This window comes from Colletes latitarsis, chromosome 12 (genome assembly GCF_051014445.1).
Source record: "Colletes latitarsis isolate SP2378_abdomen chromosome 12, iyColLati1, whole genome shotgun sequence".
Classification (NCBI taxonomy): domain Eukaryota; kingdom Metazoa; phylum Arthropoda; class Insecta; order Hymenoptera; family Colletidae; genus Colletes; species Colletes latitarsis.
In genome coordinates, this window is record NC_135145.1 from 10,884,050 (window position 1) to 10,906,553 (window position 22,504).

A 22,504-nucleotide genomic window follows, 5' to 3' on the forward strand; every position below is an offset into this window, starting at 1 on the left:
CGATCAATATTTTACTGGATAACGCCGGTTAGCTCAGGGTTAGGTCTGGTATTTGCCATCAACTGGCTCATACTTTCGCAATTCTCGCATACTTGCTGGCCAGATCCTGGGCTTTTTCTGGCTTGGGTCACGTAGTAATGAGGTTCCACACAGAAACAGTGGGTTAAACCAGGAATCGATCAATATTTTACAGGATAACGGCGGTTAGTTCAGGGATAGGTCTGGAATTTGCCATCATCTGGCTCATACTTTCGCATTTTTCGCATGCTTTTTGGCCAGATCCTGGGCTTTTTCTGGCTTCGATCACGTAGTAATATGGTACAACAGAGAAACAGTTAGTTAAACCTGGATTCGATCAATATTTTAGAGGATAACACCGGTTAGGTCAGGGTTAGGTTTGGCATTTGCCATCATCTAGCTCATACATTCGCATTTTTCGGATACTTGTTGTCCAGATCCTGGCCTTTTTCTGGTATGTATCACGTTGTAATGCGGTACATCATGGAAAGAGTGCATTATAGTTGGACTCGATCAATATTTTAGAAGATAACGCCGGTTAGGTCTGGGTTAGCTCTGGGATTTGCCCTCATCTGGCTCATGTTTTCGCATTCTTCGCATTCTTGTTGGCCAGATCCTGGGCTTTTGCTGGCTTATATCACGTAGTAGTGTGGTACCACACTGAAACAGTCAATTAAACCTGGATTCGATCAATATTTTACAGGATAACACCGGTTAGGTCAGGGTTAGGTCTGGTATTTGCCATCATCTGGCTCATACTTTTTTTTTTTTTTTTTTTTTTTTTTTTTTTTGTCGTGGGGAAAATCTTCGAAAGACTCCCTCCCACCTCCTTGGGGAGAGGTGGGAGGGGTGTGTGGGATTCCCCGCGCCCGTACAACGACAGGCGCGGGACCTACCCACTAAAAACCCCACGGTGACCCTTCGGCACGCTTTCGGAGGATACCGGGAATCGCTCGAAGCATTCTTCCGGTATCCTCCCCGTGCCCGCGCTTTCGCGCCCATCCCCCGCGGGGACAATCGGTCCCCCCAGTAGACACACTGCCTCATAGCGGCGGGACGGGGCCACTGCATCCCGCCGCTATCCGTCCCGGGGCCGCGTTTAGTGGCGGCTGCGAGCCCCAACTCGCAACCGCCCGCGACCCCGTTTCCACCCCTCGGCGGCCGGGCGTTCATGGCCGCACCAGACTGCCGAGGGTGCCTCCCCTTTCGTCGGACCGGTAGGGGGAGGCACTTCTACCCCCAACCGGTCCGACCCGGCGCCGCCTGGCGGGAGGAGGGTCCCCTCAGGACCCCCCTCCCAGCCTAGGTCATCCGCCACGCCGAGGCGGCCGCCCGCGACGCCTCGCGACCGGGCGACGACCTCGGGCCACCGCACGAGCGCGAGCTTCAGCACGCCGCTGAAGCTCGCGCTCCCTCCCCGCGGCCTCCTTCTGCAACATTACGTTCTCGCAGAAGGAGGCCACGGCCCTCCACTTCTCCTCGCTGCCGAGCATGGCGCGCACCACGCCCGGCAGCGAGACATCCCGCCCGACGACGCCGACCAGGACACGGCGCTCCCCCTCCCACGCGGGGCATACCTCCAGGGTATGATCCGCCGTGTCCTGCTCAGCGTCGCAGTGGCAGGAACGCGCCGTCGGCTCCTTCCCTATCCGGCACAGGTATCTTCCGAAGCTGCCATGCCCGGAAAATACCTGTGCCATCCGGTAGGTGAGGCTGCCATGGCCTCTGTCCAGCCACTCCTTCAGGAGTGGCCGAACCGCCCCGACAGTCCGGTGCCCCGCGGTTGGCAGAGCCAGCCGCTCCTGCCACGCGAGCAACAGGGACTGCCGGGCCTGGCGCTTCAAATCGCCCCAAGCAGGTTCCTGCCCGCCCGGGACCGCCCCCAACCCCGCGCGACGGTCGACGCGGTGCCGGTACATCACCGCGTGCGACCGCGCGAGCAGGTCCATGGGCGGCATCCCCGCTAGAACCGTCGCCGCCCCATGTGACACGGTCCGATACCCGCGGACGACCCTGAGCGCCATGCGCCTCTGCACCCGACGCAGCATAGTCATGCTGCGCCGGGAGGCAGCCAGGTCGTCCGCCCAGACGGGGGCCCCGTATAGGGCCACCGACTGGACCATTGCCACATAGAGGCGACGAATTCGGCCCGCCGGGCCCCCCAGGTTGGGCAGGATCCGGCCCAGAGCCGCAACCATCCTTTCCAACCGGGGGACCAGGCAGCGGAAATGCTCCTCGAAACGCCAGTGGCTATCGAGGATCAGCCCCAGATACCTGATCTGGGGCTTCACCTCGATGTCAGCCCCACCCACCCGGATCAGAGGGGGTGGCGGATCCTGCCGAGGTGAATGAAACGCAATCACCTCGGTCTTATGGACCGCCACCGTCATCCCCATCCCCCTGATCCGGTCGACGACGCGTTGCGACCCCTCCTCCGCGCGACGCATGGCCCTCCCCCAGTGCGCCCCGACGGCCAGCACCAGTGTGTCATCCGCATAACACACCGTGCTGACGCCGTCGGGGAGGCCGGCCCGCAACACCGAGTCGTACGCGATGTTCCACAGGAGTGGCCCGAGGACCGACCCCTGCGGAACACCGCAGTACACCTCCCTCCGCATATCACCATCCCGGCCCGGATACTCGATCCACCTGCCGCGGAGATAATCCCCGACGACCGCCCTGAGACAAGGGGGGACTCGATGATATTCGAGTCCCCTCCTTATCTCGTCCCAGGGGAGGGTGTTAAAGGCATTGGCAATATCCAAGGATATTGCCAATGCCACCCCTCCCCGGGAGACGGCCGCCTCCGAGAGGGCCCTCACACGACCTATCGCGTCGATAGTCGATCGGCCCCCGCGGAAACCGAACTGGCAGTCGGCCAGACCGGGATCACCCCGCGACAGGTGCTCGACGAGGCGGGCAGCAATCACACGCTCGAAGAGCTTGCCCACCTCGTCGAGGAGACAAATGGGCCGGTATGCGGAGGGAGACTCCGCGGGCCGACCCTCCTTCCGGAGGAGGACCATCTTCGCCACCTTCCAACTGGGGGGGAATCGCCCGTCCCTCAGGCAGCGGTCGAACAACCGCCTGAGGTCGGCCCCAAGGACGCCCTGGGTCAAGACCCAAACCCGGCCGGGCACACCATCCGGACCCGGGGCCGTGTTACGAACCCCGAGCCGTCTGATGGCCGCTGCCAGCTCCTCCTGCGTGACCCCCAGCTCGGCCGTCCACTCCACTGGGACAGCCGCCGCCGCCGGAGGACGCGGTCCCCTCTCCCCAATTGGGAAGAGTGTATTGACCACGTCCTCCAGCAGCCGGGGGTCAAGACCCTCGGTGACGGGGGGCGCCCACGGGCGGAGCTTATTCAGCACCACCTTATATGGGCGCCCCCATGGATCGTCATCAAGGGTCTGGAGGAGCTCCTTCCATGCCTGGGTCTTGGCCCGTTTGATGGCGACCTGCAGAGCAACCCGCGCCACGCGGTATGCTCCGTACAGGTCATCAGCTGCCCTCGCTCGCGCCACGCCGTCGCCTGTACGTTGACGACGGCGCGCGCGGGTGTACTGGCGTCGGGCGCGGACAGTCGCGACACGCAACTCCGCGATCGCGTCCGACCACCAGTACACCGCCCGGCGAGGAGAAGCCCGCCCGACCCGAGGCATCGCCGCGTCGCAAATACCCGCGACCAATGCTCCGAGCCGGGCGACCTCCTCCTCTATGCTCGGCAACTCGACCGCTCCCTGCGGCCAAGTTGCAGCGAGGGCAGCTGCCATCAGGGCGTCCTTGTCCAGGCGCCGAAGCGCCCAGCGGCGTGGTGGGGTGCCACGCAGGCGGCCGTGTCGGGATGCACTCGCGGCGGCAGAGACCTCCATCCGGATGTACCGGTGATCGGAGAGTGTCTCTGCCCCCGCGACCACGTGCCAACCCGACACCATGCGCACGGCGTTGGGGGTCGCGAATCCAACATCCACGATGGACCCCCCATATCGCCGCACGCATGTGTGCTCCGACCCCCGGTTCAATACCCGGAGGTCGAGCCCCGCCGCCCAATCGCCCAGGATCCCGCCGCGAACGGAGGTCCTGGGGGATCCCCAAGCCACCGACTTGGCATTAAAATCCCCCAGGACCAGCACCGGCCGGGCTGCGCAGCGCTGCACGCATGCCGCGACCTCGGCCAAGTACAGCTCGTACGCAGCGTGACCGCTACGGGGCGAAATGTAGCACCCCACCACAGCGACTCCCCCCCAGTCCACGGCGACGAATCCCCGACCGCGCTCCAACAAGGAGAACGGTGGGGACCCGTCGCCCCCTCCCCATACCGTCGCCACCAAGCCGTCCGCGTCGCCCACCCAATGAGGGTGATCAGGGACGCGGTACGGCTCGGCGGCGACCGCCAGGCCAACCCCCCACTCCGCGAGGACTTGGCACATCAAGTCCTGTGCCGCGCGGCAGTGGTTGAGGTTGGCCTGGAGGAGGAGGCGGGGCGACATTAATTAATGGCCGCGCCAGCCTCCTCCCGGCCGTCCGTCCCCGTAGCACCGTCCACCTCCATGGAGGACGATGCCACCGCCCTCGGCACCGGTGCCGGTGCAGCCCGCCTCTTCCTCTCCTTCCGGGAGGGGGGGGAGCACTTCTTGCTCCCCACCCTGTGATCGGCTGGCCTCCCCATGTCCGCACACAGCGGGCAGTGGGGGGCCGCCGAGCACTGGCTCGCACGGTGCTCTTTGGCACCGCAGCGGTAACACTGACCGCTGCGGTCCACCGGCGAGGTGCACCACTGCCTCACGTGCCCCAATTCGAGGCAGCGGTGACACTGGAGCGGGCGCGGCGCGAGGATTTCCACTCGCGCCGACACCCACCCCACCAACACCCTCCCGGATTCCGCCACCTTACGGGGGTGGCGGAGAGGGGGCACCGGGCCCACACCGACCCGAGGCCGGAGGGCGACCTGCGGATCTCTCCGATCCGCAGGTCCTCCACAGGACAGTCCCCCGCCCTCGCAAGGGCACGGGACACATCCTGTGCGCTGACCGAGTCGTCCAGCCCACAAACGCGCATCTCCGTGCGCTTCGTGGGCCGGGCGACCCGGACACCTCGCTCGCCCAGCTGCTCCCGGAGCCTCTGGGCGAGACGATCCGCCTTCGCGCCGCCTTCTGCACCGGGGATCTCCAGCAAGAGACCCCCGGTCACGGCCCTCTTCGCCCTCACGGAGGCGATGCCCAGCTCTTCCAGCGAGATATTCTCCCTGGCGAGCCGCATCGCCTCCGCGAGGGTCAGGTCGCCCCCCTGCGCAACGGTCAGCGTCACCGCTGCCGTTTTTGGGGGACGACCTGGTCGTGCCTTCCCGACCTTCGCGGCCTTTACCTTGGCCGCCGGCGGCGGAGGCGGAGGCTGCGGTTGCGAGGCCTTCCTCGCCGCCCGCTTCGCCTTCCGCCCCACCACCTCACTCCACGCCACCCCCCCTTGGGAGGGTGCCGTGGAGGACGCGACCACCGCGACCACGGGTACACCACCCCCCCTGGGGGTCGCGACCCGGGGCCCTGGTGCCGCAACGCTGGGCGGAGCCTTCACTCCGCCCTTCTTTGCCTTCCCCGACTGTACCGGAACAGGTCGGGGAGGCACCGCCTTCCTGCTGACCGCTCTTCCGGCGAGGAGCTCCTCCCGGAAGGCGGCCAGCTTGCCATCAATCATGTCCCCAATCCTCCTCAGAAGATCGTCTTCTGAGGGGGACGGGGACTTCTTCACGGGCGGAGTGCGGGTGGAGGGGCCCGCGGTGCCCCGCACCACTGCCGCCGCACTCCGCTTATTTACCTCCGCCGAGGGACGCGGCGGTGGAGGAGGAGGGAGGATGGGAGGGAGGGCCGCGCTGTTCCACAGCGCCTCTGCCCTCCTCCTCCCCTGTCGCTCCTCCTCCAACAGGAGCTGCAGACGGGCGTTCCGCCCTCTGAGCTCCCGCGCCGCCTCCCTCGTTTCCTCCGCCGCGGCCTTCAGGGCCTCCGCGCCACCGCTTTTCTGCCCCTTAAAGGCGCAGGCAGCGGCGACTTTCTCCACCCGCCTCAGGGACGAGGAGATCCTCTCCGATATCTCCTCGGTCACCTCGTCCCTGAGGCAACTCAGCCTCACCGACGGGCTCATCGCCCCGCCCACCTCGACGACGGCCTGCCCCGTCCTCTTCCTCTTAGAGCCTATGTGGCTCGTGCTGGACGAGAAGGACGAGACCGACGCCGTCTCGTCGTCCTCCTCCACCCTCCACGAAGCCGGACCTGGCGCTGAGTGGGGCGCGAGCGCCGCCACCCTAACCCCAACCCCGTCTCCGTCCTCCCCAACCGACAAAACCCGCCCCATCCCCATTTTATTTTCTGTGTCCATAAAAATCCCACGAGATGGTCGGAAATAAAGGTCCACCCGGGCAGAGCCGCCTTACCCGGGTAAGCCTAATACTCCGGGAGTTCGGCAGGTTCCCCGGAGGTGGTCGCTTGGGATTGGGCCTTCTCCCCCAACCATGCATCTCATCGCCGCGCACCATAGCTTAGGATTGGAGGGCGATTTTATAGAGTCGCCATACTCGTGGCCCAGGCGGTTAAGCCAAGACCCCCGTTCCTCCTGCCGTCACGTACCATTCACAAAACCAATAGGGAATTGTGAATGGGTCGTTGTGACGACCAACAGGAGGCTTACGGTGTGTGCATGACTCGGGTACCCCGGGTTCGTTAAGCCCGTACTGCAGCTGAAAGGCTGGCAGCCTCTGAGGGGATCTGGCTCATACTTTCGCATTTTTCCCATACTTTCTGACCAGATCCTGGGTTTTCTCTGGCTTGGATCACGTAGTAATGTGGTACAACACAGAAACAGTGGATTAAACCTGGATTCGATCAACATTTTAGAGGATAACACCTGTGAGGTCTGGGTTAGGTCTGGGATTTGCCTTCATCTTGCTCATACTTTCGCATCTTTCGCATGCTTTTTGGCCAGACCCTGGGCTTTTTCTGGATTGGATCACGTAGTAATGTGGTACAACACAGAAACAGTGGATCAAACCGGGAGTAGATCAACATTTTGGAGGATAACCCCTGTTAGGTCTGGGTTGTGTCTGGGATTTGCCTTCATCTGGCTTATACTTTCGCAATTTTCGCATACTTTTTGGTCAGATCCCGGGCTTTTTCTGTTTTGGATCACGTTGTAATGCGGTACCGCAATGAATCAGTCAATAGAACCAGGGTTCAATCAATATTTTAGGGGATAACACCGGTAGGTCAGGGTTAGGTCTGGCATTTGCCATCATCTAGCAGAGACTTTCGCATTTTTCGGATACTTGTTGACCAGATCCTGGCCTTTTTCAATTATGGATCACGCAGTAATGTGGTACCGCACTGAAACAGTCAAGTAAACCTGGTTTCGATCAACATTTTAGAGGATAACGCCGGTTAGGTCTGGGTCCGGTCAGGGATTTGCCATCATCTGGCTCATACTTTCGCATTTTTCGCATACCTTTTGGCCAGATCCTGGGCTTTTTCTGGCTCGGATCACGTAGTAATGAGGTTCCACACAGAAACAGTGGGTCAAACCAGGATTCGATCAATATTTTAGAGGATAACGGCGGTTAGGTCAGGGACAGGTCTGGAATTTGCCATCATCTGGCTCATACAATCGCATTTTTCGCTTACTTGTTGTCCAGATCCTGGGCTTTTTCTAGCTCGAATCACGTAGTGATGAGGTTCCACACAGAAACAGTGGGTAAAACCAGGATTCGATCAATATTTTACAGGATAACGGCGGTTAGGTCAGGGATAGGTCTGGAATTTGCCATCATCTGGCTCATACTATCGCATTTTTCCCTTACTTGTTGTCCAGATCCTGGGCTTTTTCTGGCTTGGATCACGTAGTAATGTGGTACAACACACAAATAGTGGATTAAACCTGAATTCGATCAACATTTTAGAGGATAACGGCGGTTAGATCAGGGATAGGTTTGGTATTTGCCATCATCTGGCTCATACTTTCGTATTTTTCGCATACTTTTTGGCCAGGTCCTGGGCTTTTTCTGGTTTGGGTCACGTAGTAATGAGGTTCCACACAGAAACAGTGGGTTAAACCAGGATTCGATCAATATTTTAGAGGATAACGCCGGTTAGGTCTGTGTTAGGTCTGGGATTTGCCTTCATCTGGCTCATACTTTCGCATTTTTCCCATACTTTTTGGCCAGATCCTGGGTTTTCACTGGCTTGGATCACATAGTAATGTGGTACAACACAGAAACAGTGAGTTAAACCTGGATTCGATCAATGCTTTAGAGCATAACACCGGTTAGGTCAGGGTTAGGTCTGGGATTTGCCATCATCTGGCTCATACTTTCGCATTTTCCCCATACTTTTTGACCAGATCCTGGGGTTTTTCTGGCTTGGATCACGTAGTTATCAGGTACAACACAGAAACAGTGGGTTAAACCTGGATTCGATCAATATTTTACAGGATAACGCCGGTTAGGTCTGGGTCTGGTCTGGTATTTGCCATCATCTGGCTCATACTTTCGCAATTTTCGCATACTTGTTGGCCAGATGCCGTGTTTTTTCTGCATTTGAGCACGTTGCAAAGTGGTACTACGCTGAATCAGTCAATTAAACCTGGATTCGATCAATATTTTAGAGGATAACACCGGTTAGGTCAGGGTTAGGTCTGGTATTTGCCATCATCTGGCACATACTTTCGCAATTTTCGCATACTTGTTGGCCTGATGCCGTGTTTTTTCTGCATTGGAGCACGTTGCAAAGTGGTACTACGCTGAATCAGTCAGTTAAACCTGGATTCGATCAATATTTTAGAGGATAACACCGGTTAGGTCAGGGTTAGGTCTGGTATTTGCCATCATCTGGCTCATACTTTCGCAATTTTCGCACACTTGCTGGCCAGATCCTGGGCTTTTTCTGGTATGGATCACGTTGTAATGCGGTACATCAGGGAAAGAGTGCATTATACTTGGACTCGATCAATATTTTAGAAGATAACGCCGGTTAGGTCTGGGTTAGCTCTGGGATTTGCCAACATGTGGCTCATATTTTCGCATTCTTCGCATTCTTGTTGGCCAGATCCCGGGCTTTTTCTGGTTTGGATCACGTACTAATGCGGTACCGCAATGAATCAGTCAATTAAACCTGGATTCGATCAATATTTTACAGGATAACACCGGTTAGGTCAGGGTTAGGTCTGGTATTTGCCATCATCTGGCTCATACTTTCGCATTCTTCTCATACTGGTTGGCGAGATCCTGGTCTTTTTCTGGTTTGGATCACGTAGTAACGTGGAACCACACGGAAACTGTGAGTTAAAGCTGGTTCCGATTAATATTTTAGAGGATAACGCCGGATAGGTCTGGGTCAGGTCTGGGATTTGCCATCATCTTGCTCATACTTTCGCGTTTGTCACATACTTGTTGTTCAGATCCTGGCCTTTTTCTGGTTTGGATCACATTGTAATGCGGTACCGCAATGAATCAGTCAATTAAACCTGGATTCGATCAATATTTTACTGGCTAACACCGGTTAACTCAGGGCTAGGTCTGGTATTTGCCATCATCTGGCTCATGCTTTCGCAATTCTCGCATACTTGCTGGCCAGATCCTGGGCTTTTTCTGGCTTGGATCACGTAGTAATGAGGTTCCACACAGAAACAGTGGGTTAAACCAGGATTCGATCAATATTTAAGAGGATAACGGCGGTTAGTTCAGGGATAGGTCTGGAATTTGCCATCATCTGGCTCATACTTTCGCATTTTTCCCATACTTTTTGGCCAGATCCTGGGTTTTCACTGGCTTGGATCACGTAGTAATGTGGTACAACACAGAAACAGTGAGTCAAACCTGGATTCGATCAATATTTTAGAGCATAACACCGGTTAGGTCTGGGTTAGGTCTGGGATTTGCCATCATCTGGCTCATACTTTCGCATTTTTCCCATAATTTTTGACCAGATCCTGGGCTTTTTCTGGCTTGGATCACGTAGTTATGAGGTACAACACAGAAACAGTGGGTTAAACCTGGATTCGATCAATATTTTACAGGATAACGCCGGTTAGGTCTGGGTCTGGTCTGGGATTTGCCATCACCTGGCTCATACTTTCGCAATTTTCGCAAACTTGTTGGCCAGATGCCGTGTTTTTTCTGCATTGGAGCACGTTGCAAAGTGGTACTACGCTGAATCAGTCAGTTAAACCTGGATTCGATCAATATATTAGAGGATAACACCGGTTAGGTCAGGGTTAGGTCTGGTATTTGCCATCATCTGGCTCATACTTTCGTATTTTTCGCATACTTATTGGCCAGGTCCTGGGCTTTTTCTGGTTTGGGTCACGTAGTAATGAGGTTCCACACAGAAACAGTGGGTTAAACCAGGATTCGATCAATATTTTAGAGCATAACACCGGTTAGGTCAGGGTTAGGTCTGGGATTTGCCATCATCTGGCTCATACTTTCGCATTTTTCCCATAATTTTTGACCAGATCCTGGGCTTTTTCTGGCTTGGATCACGTAGTTATGAGGTACAACACAGAAACAGTGGGTTAAACCTGGATTCGATCAATATTTTACAGGATAACGCCGGTTAGGTCTGGGTCTGGTCTGGGATTTGCCATCATCTGGCTCATACTTTCGCAATTTTCGCATACTTGTTGGCCAGATGCCGTGTTTTTTCTGCATTGGATCACGTAGTAATGTGGTACTACACAGATACAGTGAGTCAAACCTGGATTCGATCAATATTTTAGAGGATAACGCCGGTTGGGTCTGTGTTAGGTCTGGGATTTGCCTTCATCTGGCTCATACTTTCGCATTTTTCCCATACTTTTTGGCCAGATCCTGGGTTTTCACTGGCTTGGATCACGTAGTAATGTGGTACAACACAGAAACAGTGAGTTAAACCTGGATTCGATCAATATTTTAGAGCATAACCCCGGTTAGGTCAGGGTTAGGTCTGGGATTTGCCATCATCTGGCTCATACTTTCGCATTTTTCCCATAATTTTTGACCAGATCCTGGGCTTTTTCTGGCTTGGATCACGTAGTTATCAGGTACAACACAGAAACAGTGGGTTAAACCTGGATTCGATCAATATTTTACAGGATAACGCCGGTTAGGTCTGGGTCTGGTCTGGTATTTGCCATCATCTGGCTCATACTATCGCAATTTTCGCACACTTGCTGGCCAGATCCTGGGTTTTTTCTGGTATGGATCACGTTGTAATGCGGTACATCAGGGAAAGAGTGCATTATACTTGGACTCGATCAATATTTTAGAAGATAACGCCGGTTAGGTCTGGGTTAGGTCTGGCATTTGCCTTCATCTGGCTCATACTTTCGCATTTTTCCCATACTTTTTGGCCAGATCCTGGGTTTTCACTGGCTTGGATCACGTTGTAATGTGGTACAACACAGAAACAGTGAGTTAAACCTGGATTCGATCAATATTTTAGAGCATAGCACCGGTTAGGTCAGGGTTAGGTCTGCGATTTGCCTGCATCTGGCTCATATTTTCGCATTCTTCGCATTCTTGTTGGCCAGATCCTGGGCTTTTTCTGGCTTGGATCACGTAGCAATGAGTTTCCACACGGAATCAGTGGGTTAAACCAGGATTCGATCAATATTTTAGAGGATAACGGCGGTTAGGTCAGGGATAGGTCTGGAATTTGCCATCATCTGGCTCATACTTTCGCAGTTTTCGCATGCTTTTTGGCCAGATCCTGGGCTTTTTCTGGCTTGGATCACGTAGTAATGTGGTACAACAGAGAAACAGTGAGTTAAACCTGGATTCGATCAATATTTTAGAGCATAACACCGGTTAGATCAGGGTTAGGACTGGGATTTGCCTTCATCTGGCTCGTACTTTCGCATTTTTTCCATACTTTTTGGCCAGATCCAGGGTTTTCACTGGCTTGGATCACGTAGTAATGTGGTACAACACAGAAACAGTGTGTTAAACCTGGATTCGATCAATATTTTAGAGGATAACACCGGTTAGGTCAGGGTTAGGTTTGGCATTTGCCATCATCTAGCTCATACATTCGCATTTTTCGGATACTTGTTGTCCAGATCCTGGCCTTTTTCTGGCATGGATCACGTTGTAATGCGGTACATCATGGAAAGAGTGCATTATACTTGGACTCGATCAATATTTTAGAAGATAACGCCGGTTAGGTCTGGGTTAGCTCTGGGATTTGCCCTCATCTGGCTCATGTTTTCGCATTCTTCGCATTCTTGTTGGCCAGATCCTGGGCTTTTGCTGGCTTAGATCACGTAGTAGTGTGGTACTACACTGAAACAGTCAATTAAACCTGGGTTCGATTAATATTTTAGAGGATAGCACCAGTTAGGTCAGGGTTAGGTCTGGTATTTGCCTTCATCTGGCTCATACTTTCGCATATTTCGCATACTTGTTGGCCTGGTCCTGGGCTTTTTCTGGTTTGGATCACGTAGTAATGAGGTACCACACTGAATCAGTGAGTTAAACCTGGGTTCGATTAATATTTCAGAGGATAGCACCTGTTAGGTCAGGGTTAGGTCTGTTATTTGCCTTCATCTGGCTCATACTTTCGCATTTTTCGCACACTTGTTGGCCAGGTCCTGGGCTTTCTCTGGTTTGGGTCACGTAGTAATGAGGTTCCACACAGAAACAGTGGGTTAAACCAGGATTCGATCAATATTTTAGAGGATAACGCCGGTTAGGTCTGTGTTAGGTCTGGGATTTGCCATGATGTGGCTCATACTTTCGCATTTTTCGCAAACTTTTTGGCCAGATCCCTGGCTTTTTCTGGTTTGGATCACGTTGTAATGCGGTACCGCAATGAATCAGTCAATTAAACCTGGATTCGATCAATATTTTACAGGATAACACCGGTTATGTCAGGGTTAGGTCTGGTATTTGCCATCATCTGGCTCATACTTTCGCATTCTTCTCATACTGGTTGGCGAGATCCTGGTCTTTTTCTGGTTTGGATCACGTAGTAACGTGGAACCACACGGAAACTGTGAGTTAAAGCTGGTTCCGATTAATATTTTAGAGGATAACGCCGGATAGGTCTGGGTCAGGTCTGGCATTTGCCATTATCTGGCTCATACTTTCGCAATTTTCGCACACTTGCTGGCCAGATCCTGGGCTTTTTCTGGCTTGGATCACGTAGTAATGAGGTTCCACACAGAAACAGTGGGTTAAACCAGGATTCGATCAATATTTTACAGGATAACGGCGGTTAGGTCAGGGATAGGTCTGGCATTTGCCATCATCTTGCTCATACTTTCGCATTTGTCACATACTTGTTGTTCAGATCCTGGGCTATTTCAGGTGTGGATCACGTAGTGATGTGGTACCACACCGAAACAGTGAGTTAAACCTGGGTTCGATTAATATTTTAGAGGATAGCACCAGTTAGGTCAGGGTTAGGTCTGGTATTTGCCTTCATCTGGCTCATACTTTCGCATATTTCGCATACTTGTTGGCGAGATCCTGGTCTTTTTCTGGTTTGGATCACGTAGTAACGTGGAACCACACGGAAACTGTGAGTTAAAGCTGGTTCCGATTAATATTTTAGAGGATAACGCCGGATAGGTCTGGGTCAGGTCTGGCATTTGCCATCATCTGGCTCATACTTTCGCAATTTTCGCACACTTGCTGGCCAGATCCTGGGCTTTTTCTGGCTTGGATCACGTAGTAATGTGGTACAACACAGAAACAGTGTGTTAAACCTGGATTCGATCAATATTTTAGAGGATAACACCGGTTAGGTCAGGGTTAGGTTTGGCATTTGCCATCATCTAGCTCATACATTCGCATTTTTCGGATACTTGTTGTCCAGATCCTGGCCTTTTTCTGGCATGGATCACGTTGTAATGCGGTACATCATGGAAAGAGTGCATTATACTTGGACTCGATCAATATTTTAGAAGATAACGCCGGTTAGGTCTGGGTTAGCTCTGGGATTTGCCCTCATCTGGCTCATGTTTTCGCATTCTTCGCATTCTTGTTGGCCAGATCCTGGGCTTTTGCTGGCTTAGATCACGTAGTAGTGTGGTACCACACTGAAACAGTCAATTAAAACTGGATTCGATCAATATTTTACAGGATAACACCGGTTAGGTCAGGGTTAGGTCTGGTATTTGCCATCATCTGGCTCATACTTTCGCAATTTTCGCACACTTGCTGGCCAGATCCTGGGCTTTTTCAGGCTTGGATCACGTAGTAATGAGGTTCCACACAGAAACAGTGGGTTAAACCAGGATTCGATCAATATTTTACAGGATAACGGCGGTTAGGTCAGGGATAGGTCTGGCATTTGCCATCATCTTGCTCATACTTTCGCATTTGTCACATACTTGTTGTTCAGATCCTGGGCTATTTCAGGTGTGGATCACGTGGTGATGTGGTACCACACCGAAACAGTGAGTTAAACCTGGGTTCGATTAATATTTTAGAGGATAGCACCAGTTAGGTCAGGGTTAGGTCTGGTATTTGCCTTCATCTGGCTCATACTTTCGCATATTTCGCATACTTGTTGGCCTGGTCCTGGGCTTTTTCTGGTTTGTATCACGTAGTAATGAGGTACCACACTGAATCAGTGAGTTAAACCTGGGTTCGATTAATATTTCAGAGGATAGCACCTGTTAGGTCAGGGTTAGGTCTGTTATTTGCCTTCATCTGGCTCATACTTTCGCATTTTTCGCACACTTGTTGTCCAGATCCTGGGCTTTTTCTGGCTTGGATCACGTAGTAATGTGGTACAACACAGAAATAGTGGATTAAACCTGGATTCGATCAACATTTTAGAGGATAACGGCGGTTAGTTCAGGGATAGGTTTGGTATTTGCCATCATCTGGCTCATACTTTCGTATTTTGCGAAAATACTTGTTGGCCAGGTCCTGGGCTTTCTCTGGTTTGGGTCACGTAGTAATGAGGTTCCACACAGAAACAGTGGGTTAAACCAGGATTCGATCAATATTTTAGAGGATAACGCCGGTTAGGTCTGTGTTAGGTCTGGGATTTGCCATGATGTGGCTCATACTTTCGCATTTTTCGCAAACTTTTTGGCCAGATCCCGGGCTTTTTCTGGTTTGGATCACGTTGTAATGCGGTACCGCAATGAATCAGTCAATTAAACCTGGATTCGATCAATATTTTACAGGATAACACCGGTTAGGTCAGGGTTAGGTCTGGTATTTGCCATCATCTGGCTCATACTTTCGCATTCTTCTCATACTGGTTGGCGAGATCCTGGTCTTTTTCTGGTTTGGATCACGTAGTAACGTGGAACCACACGGAAACTGTGAGTTAAAGCTGGTTCCGATTAATATTTTAGAGGATAACGCCGGATAGGTCTGGGTCAGGTCTGGCATTTGCCATCATCTGGCTCATACTTTCGCAATTTTCGCACACTTGCTGGCCAGATCCTGGGCTTTTTCTGGCTTGGATCACGTAGTAATGAGGTTCCACACAGAAACAGTGGGTTAAACCAGGATTCGATCAATATTTTACAGGATAACGGCGGTTAGGTCAGGGATAGGTCTGGCATTTGCCATCATCTTGCTCATACTTTCGCATTTGTCACATACTTGTTGTTCAGATCCTGGGCTATTTCAGGTGTGGATCACGTAGTGATGTGGTACCACACCGAAACAGTGAGTTAAACCTGGGTTCGATTAATATTTTAGAGGATAGCACCAGTTAGGTCAGGGTTAGATCTGGTATTTGCCTTCATCTGGCTCATACTTTCGCATATTTCGCATACTTGTTGGCCTGGTCCTGGGCTTTTTCTGGTTTGGATCACGTAGTAATGAGGTACCACACTGTATCAGTGAGTTAAACCTGGGTTCGATTAATATTTCAGAGGATAGCACCTGTTAGGTCAGGGTTAGGTCTGTTATTTGCCTTCATCTGGCTCATACTTTCGCATTTTTCGCACACTTGTTGTCCAGATCCTGGGCTTTTTCTGGCTTGGATCACGTAGTAATGTGGTACAACACAGAAATAGTGGATTAAACCTGGATTCGATCAACATTTTAGAGGATAACGGCGGTTAGTTCAGGGATAGGTTTGGTATTTGCCATCATCTGGCTCATACTTTCGTATTTTTCGAATACTTGTTGGCCAGGTCCTGGGCTTTCTCTGGTTTGGGTCACGTAGTAATGAGGTTCCACACAGAAACAGTGGGTTAAACCAGGATTCGATCAATATTTTAGAGGATAACGCCGGTTAGGTCTGTGTTAGGTCTGGGATTTGCCATGATGTGGCTCATACTTTCGCATTTTTCGCAAACTTTTTGGCCAGATCCCGGGCTTTTTCTGGTTTGGATCACGTTGTAATGCGGTACCGCAATGAATCAGTCAATTAAACCTGGATTCGATCAATATTTTACAGGATAACACCGGTTAGGTCAGGGTTAGGTCTGGTATTTGCCATCATCTGGCTCATACTTTCGCATTCTTCTCATACTGGTTGGCGAGATCCTGGTCTTTTTCTGGTTTGGATCACGTAGTAACGTGGAACCACACGGAAACTGTGAGTTAAAGCTGGTTCCGATTAATATTTTAGAGGATAACGCCGGATAGGTCTGGGTCAGGTCTGGCATTTGCCATCATCTTGCTCATACTTTCGCATTTGTCACATACTTGTTGTTCAGATCCTGGCCTTTTTCTGGTTTGGATCACGTTGTAATGCGGTACCGCAATGAATCAGTCAATTAAACCTGGATTCGATCAATATTTTACTGGATAACACCGGTTAGCTCAGGGTTAGGTCTGGTATTTGCCATCATCTGGCTCATACTTTCGCAATTCTCGCATACTTGCTGGCCAGATCCTGGGCTTTTTCTGGCTTGGATCACGTAGTAATGAGGTTCCACACAGAAACAGTGGGTTAAACCAGGATTCGATCAATATTTTAGAGGATAACGGCGGTTAGTTCAGGGATAGGTCTGGAATTTGCCATCATCTGGCTCATACTTTCGCATTTTTCGCATGCTTTTTGGCCAGATCCTGGGCTTTTTCTGGCTTGGATCACGTAGTAATGTGGTACAACACAGAAACAGTGAGTTAAACCTGGATTCGATCAATATTTTAGAGCATAACACCGGTTAGGTCAGGGTTACGTCTGGGATTTGCCTTCATCTGGCTCATACTTTCGCATTTTTCCCATACTTTTTGGCCAGATCCTGGGTTTTCACTGGCTTGGATCACGTAGTAATGTGGTACAACACAGAAACAGTGAGTTAAACCTGGATTCGATCAATATTTTAGAGCATAACACCGGTTAGGTCAGGGTTAGGTCTGGGATTTGCCATCATCTGGCTCATACTTTCGCATTTTTCCCATAATTTTTGACCAGATCCTGGGCTTTTTCTGGCTTGGATCACGTAGTTGTCAGGTACAACACAGAAACAGTGGGTTAAACCTGGATTCGATCAATATTTTACAGGATAACGCCGGTTAGGTCAGGGTTAGGTCTGCGAATTGCCTGCATCTGGCTCATATTTTCGCATTCTTCGCATTCTTGTTGGCCAGATCCTGGGCTTTTTCTGGCTTGGATCACGTAGCAATGAGTTTCCACACAGAATCAGTGGGTTAAACCAGGATTCGATCAATATTTTAGAGGATAACGGCGGTTAGGTCAGGGATAGGTCTGGAATTTGCCATCATCTGGCTCATACTTTCGCAGTTTTCGCATGCTTTTTGGCCAGATCCTGGGCTTTTTCTGGCTTGGATCACGTAGTAATGTGGTACAACAGAGAAACAGTGAGTTAAACCTGGATTCGATCAATATTTTAGAGCATAACACCGGTTAGATCAGGGTTAGGACTGGGATTTGCCTTCATCTGGCTCATGTTTTCGCATTCTTCGCATTCTTGTTGGCCAGATCCTGGGCTTTTGCTGGCTTAGATCACGTAGTAGTGTGGTACCACACTGAAACAGTCAATTAAACCTGGATTCGATCAATATTTTACAGGATAACACCGGTTAGGTCAGGGTTAGGTCTGGGATTTGCCATCATCTGGCTCATACTTTCGCAATTTTCGCACACTTGCTGGCCAGATCCTGGGCTTTTTCTGGCTTGGATCACGTAGTAATGAGGTTCCACACAGAAACAGTGGGTTAAACCAGGATTCGATCAATATTTTACAGGATAACGGCGGTTAGGTCAGGGATAGGTCTGGCATTTGCCATCATCTTGCTCATACTTTCGCATTTGTCACATACTTGTTGTTCAGATCCTGGGCTATTTCAGGTGTGGATCACGTAGTGATGTGGTACCACACCGAAACAGTGAGTTAAACCTGGGTTCGATTAATATTTTAGAGGATAGCACCAGTTAGGTCAGGGTCAGGTCTGTTATTTGCCTTCATCTGGCTCATACTTTCGCATTTTTCGCACACTTGTTGTCCAGATCCTGGGCTTTTTCTGGCTTGGATCACGTAGTAATGTGGTACAACACGGAAACTGTGAGTTAAAGCTGGTTCCGATTAATATTTTAGAGGATAACGCCGGATAGGTCTGGGCCAGGTCTGGCATTTGCCATCATCTGGCTCATACTTTCGCAATTTTCGCACACTTGCTGGCCAGATCCTGGGCTTTTTCTGGCTTGGATCACGTAGTAATGTGGTACAACACAGAAACAGTGTGTTAAACCTGGATTCGATCAATATTTTAGAGGATAACACCGGTTAGGTCAGTGTTAGGTTTGGCATTTGCCATCATCTAGCTCATACATTCGCATTTTTCGGATACTTGTTGTCCAGATCCTGGCCTTTTTCTGGCATGGATCACGTTGTAATGCGGTACATCATGGAAAGAGTGCATTATACTTGGACTCGATCAATATTTTAGAAGATAACGCCGGTTAGGTCTGGGTTAGCTCTGGGATTTGCCCTCATCTGGCTCATGTTTTCGCATTCTTCGCATTCTTGTTGGCCAGATCCTGGGCTTTTGCTGGCTTAGATCACGTAGTAGTGTGGTACCACACTGAAACAGTCAATTAAACCTGGATTCGATCAATATTTTACAGGATAACACCGGTTAGGTCAGGGTTAGGTCTGGTATTTGCCATCATCTGGCTCATACTTTCGCAATTTTCGCACACTTGCTGGCCAGATCCTGGGCTTTTTCTGGCTTGGATCACGTAGTAATGAGGTTCCACACAGAAACAGTGGGTTAAACCAGGATTCGATCAATATTTTACAGGATAACGGCGGTTAGGTCAGGGATAGGTCTGGCATTTGCCATCATCTTGCTCATACTTTCGCATTTGTCACATACTTGTTGTTCAGATCCTGGGCTATTTCAGGTGTGGATCACGTAGTGATGTGGTACCACACCGAAACAGTGAGTTAAACCTGGGTTCGATTAATATTTTAGAGGATAGCACCAGTTAGGTCAGGGTTAGGTCTGGTATTTGCCTTCATCTGGCTCATACTTTCGCATATTTCGCATACTTGTTGGCCTGGTCCTGGGCTTTTTCTGGTTTGGATCACGTAGTAATGAGGTACCACACTGAATCAGTGAGTTAAACCTGGGTTTGATTAATATTTCAGAGGATAGCACCTGTTAGGTCAGGGTTAGGTCTGTTATTTGCCTTCATCTGGCTCATACTTTCGCATTTTTCGCACACTTGTTGTCCAGATCCTGGGCTTTTTCTGGCTTGGATCACGTAGTAATGTGGTACAACACAGAAATAGTGGATTAAACCTGGATTCGATCAACATTTTAGAGGATAACGGCGGTTAGTTCAGGGATAGGTTTGGTATTTGCCATCATCTGGCTCATACTTTCGTATTTTTCGAATACTTGTTGGCCAGGTCCTGGGCTTTCTCTGGTTTGGGTCACGTAGTAATGAGGTTCCACACAGAAACAGTGGGTTAAACCAGGATTCGATCAATATTTTAGAGGATAACGGCGGTTAGTTCAGGGATAGGTCTGGAATTTGCCATCATCTGGCTCATACTTTCGCATTTTTCGCATGCTTTTTGGCCAGATCCTGGGCTTTTTCTGGCTTGGATCACGTAGTAATGTGGTACAACACAGAAACAGTGAGTTAAACCTGGATTCGATCAATATTTTAGAGCATAACACCGGTTAGGTCAGGGTTACGTCTGGGATTTGCCTTCATCTGGCTCATACTTTCGCATTTTTCCCATACTTTTTGGCCAGATCCTGGGTTTTCACTGGCTTGGATCACGTAGTAATGTGGTACAACACAGAAACAGTGAGTTAAACCTGGATTCGATCAATATTTTAGAGCATAACACCGGTTAGGTCAGGGTTAGGTCTGGGATTTGCCATCATCTGGCTCATACTTTCGCATTTTTCCCATAATTTTTGACCAGATCCTGGGCTTTTTCTGGCTTGGATCACGTAGTTGTCAGGTACAACACAGAAACAGTGGGTTAAACCTGGATTCGATCAATATTTTACAGGATAACGCCGGTTAGGTCAGGGTTAGGTCTGCGAATTGCCTGCATCTGGCTCATATTTTCGCATTCTTCGCATTCTTGTTGGCCAGATCCTGGGCTTTTTCTGGCTTGGATCACGTAGCAATGAGTTTCCACACAGAATCAGTGGGTTAAACCAGGATTCGATCAATATTTTAGAGGATAACGGCGGTTAGGTCAGGGATAGGTCTGGAATTTGCCATCATCTGGCTCATACTTTCGCAGTTTTCGCATGCTTTTTGGCCAGATCCTGGGCTTTTTCTGGCTTGGATCACGTAGTAACGTGGAACCACACGGAAACTGTGAGTTAAAGCTGGTTCCGATTAATATTTTAGAGGATAACGCCGGATAGGTCTGGGTCAGGTCTGGCATTTGCCATCATCTTGCTCATACTTTCGCATTTGTCACATACTTGTTGTTCAGATCCTGGCCTTTTTCTGGTTTGGATCACGTTGTAATGCGGTACCGCAATGAATCAGTCAATTAAACCTGGATTCGATCAATATTTTACTGGATAACACCGGTTAGCTCAGGGTTAGGTCTGGTATTTGCCATCATCTGGCTCATACTTTCGCAATTCTCGCATACTTGCTGGCCAGATCCTGGGCTTTTTCTGGCTTGGATCACGTAGTAATGAGGTTCCACACAGAAACAGTGGGTTAAACCAGGATTCGATCAATATTTTAGAGGATAACGGCGGTTAGTTCAGGGATAGGTCTGGAATTTGCCATCATCTGGCTCATACTTTCGCATTTTTCGCATGCTTTTTGGCCAGATCCTGGGCTTTTTCTGGCTTGGATCACGTAGTAATGTGGTACAACACAGAAACAGTGAGTTAAACCTGGATTCGATCAATATTTTAGAGCATAACACCGGTTAGGTCAGGGTTACGTCTGGGATTTGCCTTCATCTGGCTCATACTTTCGCATTTTTCCCATACTTTTTGGCCAGATCCTGGGTTTTCACTGGCTTGGATCACGTAGTAATGTGGTACAACACAGAAACAGTGAGTTAAACCTGGATTCGATCAATATTTTAGAGCATAACACCGGTTAGGTCAGGGTTAGGTCTGGGATTTGCCATCATCTGGCTCATACTTTCGCATTTTTCCCATAATTTTTGACCAGATCCTGGGCTTTTTCTGGCTTGGATCACGTAGTTGTCAGGTACAACACAGAAACAGTGGGTTAAACCTGGATTCGATCAATATTTTACAGGATAACGCCGGTTAGGTCAGGGTTAGGTCTGCGAATTGCCTGCATCTGGCTCATATTTTCGCATTCTTCGCATTCTTGTTGGCCAGATCCTGGGCTTTTTCTGGCTTGGATCACGTAGCAATGAGTTTCCACACAGAATCAGTGGGTTAAACCAGGATTCGATCAATATTTTAGAGGATAACGGCGGTTAGGTCAGGGATAGGTCTGGAATTTGCCATCATCTGGCTCATACTTTCGCAGTTTTCGCATGCTTTTTGGCCAGATCCTGGGCTTTTTCTGGCTTGGATCACGTAGTAATGTGGTACAACAGAGAAACAGTGAGTTAAACCTGGATTCGATCAATATTTTAGAGCATAACACCGGTTAGATCAGGGTTAGGACTGGGATTTGCCTTCATCTGGCTCATGTTTTCGCATTCTTCGCATTCTTGTTGGCCAGATCCTGGGCTTTTGCTGGCTTAGATCACGTAGTAGTGTGGTACCACACTGAAACAGTCAATTAAACCTGGATTCGATCAATATTTTACAGGATAACACCGGTTAGGTCAGGGTTAGGTCTGGGATTTGCCATCATCTGGCTCATACTTTCGCAATTTTCGCACACTTGCTGGCCAGATCCTGGGCTTTTTCTGGCTTGGATCACGTAGTAATGAGGTTCCACACAGAAACAGTGGGTTAAACCAGGATTCGATCAATATTTTACAGGATAACGGCGGTTAGGTCAGGGATAGGTCTGGCATTTGCCATCATCTTGCTCATACTTTCGCATTTGTCACATACTTGTTGTTCAGATCCTGGGCTATTTCAGGTGTGGAT